The sequence below is a fragment of the Myotis brandtii genome, unplaced genomic scaffold, assembly GCF_000412655.1.
Source record: "Myotis brandtii unplaced genomic scaffold, ASM41265v1 scaffold4, whole genome shotgun sequence".
NCBI classification, from domain to species: Eukaryota; Metazoa; Chordata; class Mammalia; order Chiroptera; family Vespertilionidae; genus Myotis; species Myotis brandtii.
This window is the reverse complement of record NW_005365371.1, coordinates 3145678-3156706: the sequence shown is the minus strand read 5'-3', so window position 1 is coordinate 3156706 and position 11029 is coordinate 3145678. Positions and strand designations below refer to the sequence as shown.

Here is an 11029-nt window from a genome sequence, read left to right as displayed (position 1 = left end):
TTCCCGGTCTGCGGGCCAGCCCCCGAGCTCGGGGCGAGGCGGACAGCGGCATCCCCGGGGAAGACCGCAGGGGACTGGCCGGGGTGGTTTACTCTCCTAGAAAGTTACAGTCGGCCGCTGCCCAGATAGCCCCGCCCGGTTTGTGCAGGCCGAGCGGACCGGGGAGTCCACTAGGAAACCGACCTGCCAGATTGGGGCTTGTAGCGCGCTTAACCCGACCACAGTGGGTGCGTTATCCGGAATCTCCCATCTCAGCGCTGGCGTTTCTTGGAGTTGTTTTTCGTGTGAACCCGGACGCTGTAACTGTACTTGATCTAGTTGAGTGACCAAATGTACTTGTAAGAATAACTAGAGCCACCTTCACACTCCCATTACTTCTGCCCCGCTGTCCTCATGCCCGCCCCCGGAAACGTTGAAAGAAGAAAACTACTTTGAAAAGATACATAGGTTGCCTACCATGTCTGTATTTAATGCTTTTAAAAAAACAAGCATTATTTTGCTTTGTACATATTTTTGAACACAGGAAAGATAATAAGGAATTAGGTTTTCATAGTTGGAGAGAACAGTGTCTGGAGACTGAGGTGTTCACCACATTATTCTTCTCTTGTGTTTAAAGTGTAACTTCCTCAGGGGGTTGATTAAAAACAGTCTATTCATATTTTGCACAAATACAAAGGAGAAAAAAAAATCACCCAGTTTGTATAGTATGGTGTAGTTAAATATTTTATTTTCATATAGTGTTTTGCGACCAAAGAATGTGTCATGTTTATTCCATTTTATTTACCTTATTTTATTTATCTTTATTTTAAAATCTCCAATTTAACACCTTCCTATGTTGTGCACTCATTAAAGACTGATAAGTATTGCATATGATTCACTCATGTTAGAAAAATAAACAGAATGTTAAACTACTTCAGGAAACTTCTTTCCAAAGAAACTTTTGCTCTAGTGTAAAATAGAAGAAATTAAATGCCTACTTATCTAATCTCTTTCTGGAAACAGTTATACTGAATATAGTTTGTATTTTTTAGTGAATGACATTGAAGTTAAACTATTGCTAAGGTTAATATGAACAGCCACTTGCCTTTTGCATGTGTTCTGATTGATAACATCTAAAATTATCATTTGTATCCCATCTGATTCTGTTCAGGAGATGATTAGCATAGTGATTTCATATTGGTGTGAGTCATTTCATATTACTACATTAAGCCTGAAGCTAAAGAACAAGTTGATTACAGGAGTTTATCTAGTTCATTACCTTACTTGCTTTTAAATAATTGTAAGACCAAAGTGTTTTTGCCTTTAGAAAACATTTTAACTAACAAAGAAAACCCAAGGGTATTTATCAAGACCAATAAATAATCCTAGTGAATTTTTCTTTGTGCTCTGAATTTTTAATTTATCATTATCCATGTTTATTATTTTAATAATTTATATATAAACCACAATTTTTGATGGTTGAGATTTATCTGGTCAAAAAGTCTAAAAAAGGGAAAAAAGATAAAAAGGAGGGAAAAATACTGCAGGGTATTTTCTAACCTATTAGGCTAAATTCATTTTAATATGGTAGAAATACTACTTAGTAAGTATAAGAAAGCTTTGGTAGACCTTGTACAAAAACACTGAATTATTCTTTTTAATCAGATAGTTTGATGTGGATAAACATTTATTGCATTTTCAGTGCTATTCAGTGTGTTAGGTGTTTTAAAATACATTGCCTTGTTAAATGCTTAACAACCAGTGGATTAAATATTATTGCATACGAGCAATTACTCAGCATTTACAGATGAGGAATCACTCAGAGAAAGTCATATAACTAGTATTAGTGGTAGAATTTCAGCCTGGGTCCATCTAATTCTTTCCTCTTTATTACATAGCCTCCTTATGTACAGACAGGTATTACCATTCCAGTTTTTATAGGTAGTGAAACCAAGATTTGGAGAGAGAAGATAATTTGCTCAAAGATCTGTAGCTAAAGGCCAGGAAAGGTGATATTAGCCAGGATTTGAGCCTAGTTTGAGATAACTCCAAAACCATAGTCTACCTGTTAAAACAGCTACTTAGATGAAGTCAGACCCAACCTATTAGCTAAAGTGTTTTGTTTAGATCCTATAGGAAATTTAAAGCCAAGAAAATTATTTTAATACTGCCACACAGTTCTTTGATAATATAGGGTGTCCGAAATTCACGCAAGAAGTAATTTTGATAGAAAACACAGGTTTATAATTAAAAATTGTAAATTTTTTATTGATTCATAAAGTATATAGTATAAGGTTATGTATAGAATAGCACATCGGGTAAATGGCCTTCACGGCTTTGCTGGCACATACACAAAGCCATGGTCTTCATTGGTCTTCATTGTCCCTGCTCCTGGGCCATAAGTGCTACTTGGTAATGCTTATCAAATTGAAGGGATTGAAATCAAAGGGCAACAGATATTAGAATCTGATTCAATAAACCAAGTAAAATTAGGCTTTTATTTGTTGTTGTTGTTGTTAATGCTCACGCAAAATTCAAATCTTGCGTAAATTTTGCGACACCCTATATATAGAATGTATCTAGTAGAGCTGCTGTCCTTCAAGAGTTTTTATCCTAAGAAACAGCACATATTACCCATACCATTTATAATTAGACATGATTAGAATTCATCATGGAACCTTTTCTGGAGGCTTCCCCCTCTTGTTTATTTAAAAAGGAAGAGCTTTAGAAAAAGGGAGATTTTTACTTGGAATGAGTGACTTGATTCAGTAAACAAGGAAAATCACAGAAGACTTTTGGGGGCAGAAATGACGTAGCTTAGATTTGGGTAGTTTGGGTAGGCAGAAATGAGAAAGATAGCCTTTCCAGGCACTGGTGGACATGGAAAAAGTCTTAGAGTATAGGGCAGATCAGTTAATTTTGCCGGTCTGTCATGCATTCCCCTTTCCTCTGATAACAATACTGTACTCCAATTTTCCTAGGGAACCACCCCTCTCAGTTACATAGATCCCACCCTGACACAAGGGTGTGCACTTGGCTCAGGCCTAGCCAATCAGTGTTGTCCATCCCTCTGTTCACAGTGATTATTCAAAGAAGGGCATCTTTTCCAGTCAGCATGAGTGTTAATTCAGAATTTTTTATTCAAACTGTTGAGAAAGAGCCATGCTTTAAAGCCTGTGGTTGCTGCGAGAATAGAATGTGATCCTGGAACTTGCCAATAAGTGGAAAGCAAAGTCTAAAGATGGTTCTGATGTTAGTGTTTGTATCTTTGGATCTGTATGAATCTTTGGATCAGAGAATATAAGACCTATCTTTTGCACATGCAGTAGCTAGATTGATGATAGGTTTGGAGTGAGGCTAGTCAACATTCATTTATTCAGCAAACATAGACTAAGGGATTTTGTCAGGTGTAGAGCTGTACAGAGAAGGATCAAATTTCCTGTGCTCAAAGATTTAAGGGATCAGTGGAGGAATAAATAAATAGATATAAAGATTACATGAGTTATCTAATAATAGTGAGACTTTTATGTATTAGGCATTATGGTAGGTAATATAGGGGAAATAAAAATAAGAAGAGGTTCTACCCTTTAAACATAAAATCTAGGAATCTGATTAGATGTCTGTGATGATAATCTTAATCTATGTGGGAATGAAAACCAGACCATGTCAGAAAATAGGCCCGGCCAGCGTGGCTCAGTGGCTGAGCATGGACCTATGGGCCAGGAGGTCATGGTTCGATTCCCGGTTAGGTCATATACCTGGGTTGTGGGCTCAATCCCCAGTGTGGGGCATGCAGGAAGCAGCTCATCAGTGATTCTCTCTCAGCATTGATGTTTCTATCTCTCTCCCTTTCCCTTCCTCTCTGAAACCAATAAAAAAATATTTTTTAAAAAAGGAAAGAAAAATATACAAATGCTGATTAAATTGATTTTTAAAAAAAAAAAAAAGACAGAATCCGTCAAAGATTACTGAGCTATTTAGAACCTGGAGGACTAGGAAACATGGTAATGCTACTGATAATAACAGTAGCTAACATTTATTGAGCTATTAGCATGTTCCAGGTATTATACTAAGGTAAAACATGCACATATAACAACCATATGAATTATAAGTACTGTTTTAACCCTATTTTACACATAAAAAATGGAGACAAGATTAATCTGATCAAGGTTATTATTCTCAGCTAATAAATGGCAGAGCTGGGATTCAAATTCAGGTACATCTGATCCTAAAACTTGTTTTTTATCACAAGCCATACTGACAAAGAAGTTTGGTACACATACATACAATTTATTTGTTTTGCATGATACCTTTAAAGGGCTGGTGGTAGTACATCTAGTTAATCATGTACAACAAATAAAAATTTAAATTTGGAGTTTGAAAGTTAGGGCTCCAGCATAAATTTGAGAAAGTCATAATAGTTTATGAGATACTTGGAGAAAGAATGTAGAGAGTGGAAAAGCTGGTCACTGACAACCATGGAATATTCATTTATTTTAAAAGGCAAAAAGAGGAATTAGCCTGTTTCATAACTAGGCCTGTACTAGAATTCTGAGAATCCTAAAAACCAAAGGAATCATAGTAATCTAAATTATTTTATACATGAGAAGTAGCAGTCTCAAAGAGGTTAAATATCTTTAAGATTATATAGTGATCCTTACAACAAATGGAATGTCCCTATTATTGTCAACAATAACTGAAGTTATTGTAACTAATGTGCGGAGGTGGGAATGAAGTGAATTTCTTTAAGGTCTTGCTGAACTCAGTCAAACTTTATAAATATTTGATCTAAAAGTTTGTAAAGCATTAGCACACACAAGAAACAAAAAGCAATAAAAAAGATATAGTGAGGTGGTGCTGTTTCACAGAAGGCAGGCAAATGTAAGGGTCTTAATTGAAGCTGTAAGAAATCTCTTTGAATGGAAGACAGAAAACAAGAAAACAAGGACTTAGCTTTGGGGGAAAGCCTAGAGTTGAAAGCAGAAGGGGAAGACTAAGGTTGCACACAAAGAAAGAAAAATTGAAATGTAGTGGTGAGACTAGGTAATGCAGTCCTGTTGAAGCCATGAGAATTGAGACTTTCAACAAATGGATACTTATTTTCTAGGTAAAAAAAAGGAGGATTGCTAAAAGGCCATTTAATTTTTTAAGGAAGCAATTCATAACCCACAAAATTATGGGTTCATTAGTCTTGGAAATATGTACTGACTGGAGTGTCAAGTCTTAAGAGGAAATCATATTTTTCTTGGAATCCTATTTATGTATATTTTGTAACAAATACAGTAGATATACTGAATTTTTGTAGAACAGTACTGTCCAATACGGTAGCTACTAGCTATAGGTGGTTATTAAAATAAATTAAAATTCAACAATTTGGTTCTTCAGTAGCACTAGCCACATTTCAAGTGCTTAATAGCTACGTGTGTCATATTGAACAGCATAGACAATAAAACTCTTGTATCATTGCAGAAAGTTATGTTGGACAGTGATGTTGGGGCATACTGTCTTGAATAGAATTGAAATTTCATCTGTATTACTACTTTATAAAATCATACTTCTTTTGGAATTGTTTTTTCTGTATTCATGAATACAGTGAGCCACCATGATGACAGTAGCTGAAAACATTGTTAAATAATGGTTGAGAAGGGAGAGGCAAAGGGAGGAGGTGGCAACAAATGGGGCTCAATCATAATTACAAGATCCTTGCTAGCATCTTAGGGTCAGGGGTGATATATAATTTTTTCTTTTAGAAATAAAATCTTATTAGCAGTGATTGCCACTTAAGCATGTCATCTTTATTAATAGAAGCATTAAGTGTATATTTGACACATTTACCATCCACTGAGTGTTATGTGTTCAAGTCAGGAAGAGTCTTTTAAGAGCCTTAGAAATGAGGAAAGAGTAGAAAACAACAAAACTAATTTTATTAATCAGACTGGTTCGATTTAGTAGACTTTAAAAGACATCTCTTCTGATACTAAGAGTTGTACATGCTCGGTATAGTTTAGAAAGTTATAAAGAAGACACTAAAGATCATTCATAATTCCAGATACCAGAGATAACTGGTAGTAAACACTGGTTTGAAATCTTGCAAAAATTTTCTTTAATATACACATCCTCACTTTTTTAAATTATAAAATAAGATCATACAGAGGCTTTTATCATCTAATCTTTTTATTACATGAAAGACAATATCAGAAAATAGAGATCAGCATAATTTTCAGTAGTAGTTCACTGAATAAATAACTGTCATTTAATTTACCCTGTTGATGCACATTGGGATTTTTAAAAAAATATATATTTTATTGATTTTTTACAGAGAGGAAGGGAGAGAGATAGAGAGTTAGAAACATCGATGAGAGAGAAACATCGATCAGCTGCCTCCTGCACATCTCCTACTGGGGATGTGTCCGCAACCCAGGTACATGCCCTTGACCGGAATCGAACCTGGGACCTTTCAGTCCGCAGGCCGACGCTCTATCCACTGAGCCAAACCGGCTTCGGCCACATTGGGATTTTTAACTTTCACTATTACAAATGATATTGCTCAGAATAGCCTAGTATGTATGTCTTTGCAGACTTGTCTAATTATTTCCTTAGGATAAATTTCTAAAAGTGTAAAAGATATTTATTTAAAAGGTATGCACAGTAGCCCAGCCGGGTGTGGCTCAGCGGTTGAGTGTCAACTTAGGAACCAAGAGGTCACCGGTTCGATTCCCGGTCGGGTCATATGCCCAGGTTGCGGGCTCTGTCCCCAGTGGTGGGGGTGCAGGAGGCGGCCGATCAATGATTCTCTCTCTCATCATTGATGTTTCTCTTTCTCTCTCTCTCTCCCTCTCCCTCTCCCTTCTTCTCTGAAATAAATATAGATGTGAGAGAGACACATTAATTGGTTGCTTCCAGCACTCCCCCTACTGGGGATGGAGCCCACAACCCAGGCGTGTGCCCTGACTGGGAATCTAGTGACCTCTTGGTGCATGGGATAACACTCAAACAACTGAGCCAAATGGGACAGGGCAGATTAGTACTCTTAATTATATCTGCAAAATCTCTTCTGCCTCATAAGGAACATAATCAAAATATATTTTGTATTCGCAGTCCCAAGGATTAGGGTAGAAAATATTGGGAGGTCATTTTTGGATTCTTCCTACTAAAGAGGGTTCTCTCTTGCTCTCTTTTTATTGTACAACAGCTAGTACAATGCCCTCTGAGGATTTATTGAATGTATGTTATGTACATTGGATAGATGGTTGAATGAGAAGGGAAAAAAAGAAAATGATGAAGTGTCTATTCACTTTCTTAGCTTTGGAAATAGTGACAACTGACTTTTGTGTGAGTGTGTTTAATGGGGACCCTGAGGGCTTCAATCATGGTAGAATTCAGACAGAACATACTCAAGGATAATTCCAGTGAACAGGCTTCCTTTTGATAATCAAAAAGTCAGGCTTTTAGAACCTCTTTAATTGGTGTTATAGAGGATGAGAGGATTTATATGTACTAAGAGTCAGTCCGCAAAAATGTAACCAGTGGCAATGAGAATTTTTAGGTCTTTGAAATTTTTCAAAATAAGACCTTGATTTGTTAATAAAAGAAAATAAATTTTAAACTCACAGTGAAGTTGGCTTTCCATGTATATTGAATATTTATAATGGATAATTATGCAAGTCTCAGTTGTCTGAAGAAAATCTTAGCCTGATAACTATGTGATGCTTTTTCTAATTTAATAACATTGTGGTTTCTGGTCATCTGTTATCAAGTGACAAATGAAGCTTAATTTTCAAATTTTAGTATGCATAAAATCACCTGTGGCACTTTTTTTTAAAAAAATGTATATTCCTGATTTCAGACCCTAGAGAGTCTAATTGGGGAGATCTGGGGCCAGGTGCATAAACTTCCTTTTTTAACAAGAAGTCTGGTGGTTCTAGGGCAGATGGTCTACGAACCTCCAGTGGAGAAATTCTTTCTTAGATTTTTGCTACTTTACTCTAAAATTCATTTAGGAAGACAATAATTTTTCACATCCTAAAGTTCTTGATTAGGCAAGCCAAAGATTTTATTTCAATTTAAAATGTAAAACACATACTTTATTTTGCAAAATTGGACACTTTGGTATAGAATTAACACTTGAAAGATAGGTTTGTTTGTTTTAAAAATAGTGTCACTAAAGACTCTTTTCTAGGATTATCTCAGGATTTCTTTCTTTCTTTTTTTTTTAAATTCTGAGAGTACCCTTAGTTTCTTTTTAATATCTGCAATCTGCATTAATTTGGAGAAAAGAAAGATGAACAGGGTTGCCTACCTCCTGTTCCTTCAAGTGTCTGCAGTATCCCAAATCCCAATTCCAGGGATTCTATTAACATTTTAGCCAATGAATCCTATAGTAAAAAATGTTGACAACAAATGTATGTTTATTTACATTATATGCATGTACTAATATACTAAAATTATATGTATTTTAAATTATACATAAGTATTAAATTGGAGAAATTAAACATAAGTAGAAATACAAATTTTAATGTTTTTCTTCCATGCTCCAGTGGATCATTTTGTGTATCCCCTGGATAACAGGTTCACACTCCTCCTTTGAGACAATTGATTCAGACAGTGGTTAGCCTCTTAGTGATCTTCAAGTAGGAGAAAGGGAATTCAATATTAAGTATTTGAAAGCATTACTTTGAGGCAATATGGGAAATGGGAGACAGTCTGAGATGTGGAGTTCAAGGATAGAGAGCCTATAACCTTTTCAGAAGGAAAGGGTATTGGAAGACAAAGACTGAAGACATTTCTTGAAGCAGTGCTATAAATAAGGGATTCCTTGTATAGCATGTATAAAACAAACCAGTGTGTATGTGAAGTGGAGGTTAGAATAGTTTGTAAAGGCTGAGCTGCTTCCATGGATTTGATGTGATTGCTTGGGGTAGGAACCATATTACTTTAGGAGTAAGAAGATTTGGATGTTTTAGCCTTGATTCTTTAGTATTTAGTTGTTTGACCTAAATCAGTCTTATCTTTCCTCATTGAGATCTTAAAATTTAGAAGGCCTAGAGATTTGGAGGAATCTCCTCAGAGGTTGTGCTTTGGCATGGGTATGAGTTAAACTGTGCCCCTCCCCCCAAATGGCTTCAACTAGAATCAACTTTGATTCTGTGGTGTATTCATTTAACAAACAATTTTAGTCATGACCTTGTTCTTGAGGTCCAGACATATATTTTAGTTGTCTACTTGATATTTTCACTAGATGTCTAAATAGACATCTTAAATGTACCTTGAGCAGAAAGAATTCTTTTTTAAAAAAATATAGATTTTCATTGATTTCAGAGAGAAAGGGAGAGGGAGAGATAGAAACATCAATGATGAGAGAGAATCATTGATCTGCTGCCTCTTGCACGCCCCCCACTGGGTATCAAGCCCGAAATCTGGGCATGTGCCCTGACCGGGAATAGAACCGTGACCTCCTGGTTCATAGATCGACACTCAACCACTGAGCCATGCCTGCTGGACGAGCAGAAAAGATTCTTGATTTGTTTCTCCTACTCCCTTCCCCCTAAAAAGAGGTAGAAAGAAGAAACTAACATCAAAAACCTGTTCTTGTAGTAAATGACACTATCATTTATTTATTGAGGTGGAACGCATCTCAGTTAGTGTTGAGTAATTAATGCCATTATTCCACCATCCATGTATCCAAGGCAAGTAGCTCAGGCCTCAAATGTGGGAGTCATCTTTTATTCTCTCTATTTCTCTCATCCTCTTGAGTCTATTAGCAAATCTTCTGCTTCAACATATCTTAAATCTGTTCATTTCTCTCTGCCTCTCCTGCTGAACTCTAGCCTAAGCCCCATGATCTGTTGCCATGAGCTACTGCAGAAGCCTCATAACTAATTTTATTTCTACTCTTAACCATTTGAAAGCATTCATACAGCAGCCAAAAATGGTAGTATTTTTAAAATGTCAATTGGATCATGTCACTTCCCTTTAAAATCAAACTAACAATTTCATGGCACTATCCACTGGCCTTTTTTAAAAATACATATTTTTATTTACTTCAGAGAGAATGGAAGAGAGGGGGCGGGGAGGGAGAAACATCAGTGATGACAGAGAATCATTTATCAGCTGCCTCCTACACACCCCACACTGGGAATCGAGCCTGAAAACCAGGCATGTGCCCTGACTGGGAATCAAACCATGACCTTCTGGTTCACAGGTCGATGCTCAACAACTTAGCCACACTGGCCAGGCCATCGACTGCCTTTTGTATAAAATTCAAATGCCTTACCAGGGTCAAAAAAGCCTATGTGTCTCTTCAATAAATGGTGTTGGGAAAATTAGACAGGTACATGCAAAAAAAAATGAAACTAGACCACCAACTAACACCATACACAAAAATAAACTTAAAATGGACTTAAACATACAATGGGAAACCATAAAAATCTTAGAAGACTCCATAGGCAGCAAAATAACAGACATATGTCATAGCAATATCTTTACTGATATAGCTCCTAGGACAATGGAAACTAAGAAGAAAATAAACAAATGGGACTACATTAAAATAAAAAGCTTCTGCACAGCAAAAGAAACCATCAACAAAACAACAAGAAAGCCCACTGCGTGAGAGAACATATTGCCAATGTTATCTCCGATAAGGGTTTAATCTCCAAAATTTACAGGGAACTCATACAACTTAACAAAAGGAAGGTAAACAATCCAATCAAAAAATGGGCAAAGGACCTAAGTAGACACTTTTCAAAAGAGGACGTACAGAAGGCCAAGAGACATATGAAAAATGCTCAAAGTCACTAATCATCCGAGAGATGCAAATCAAAACGACAATGAAGTACTATCTCACACCTGTCAGAATAGCTATCATAAACAAATCAACAAATGACAAGTGCTGGCGAGGATGTGGAGAAAAAGGAACCCTTGTGTACTGTTGGTGGGAATGCAGACTGGTGCAGCCACTGTGGAAAACTGTATGGAATTTCTTCAGAAAATTAAAAAATAGAACTTCCATTTTACCCAGTAATCCCACTTCTAGGAATATATCCCAAGAAAT

General features: G+C 36.4%; 1 protein-coding gene across 11 annotated transcripts in view; it reads left to right on the top strand.

Annotated features, from left to right (window-relative positions):
- Nucleotides 1-11029, top strand: part of LRCH3 (leucine-rich repeats and calponin homology (CH) domain containing 3) — a 109350-nt gene that overhangs the window by 404 nt on the left and 97917 nt on the right. The window lies entirely within an intron of this gene.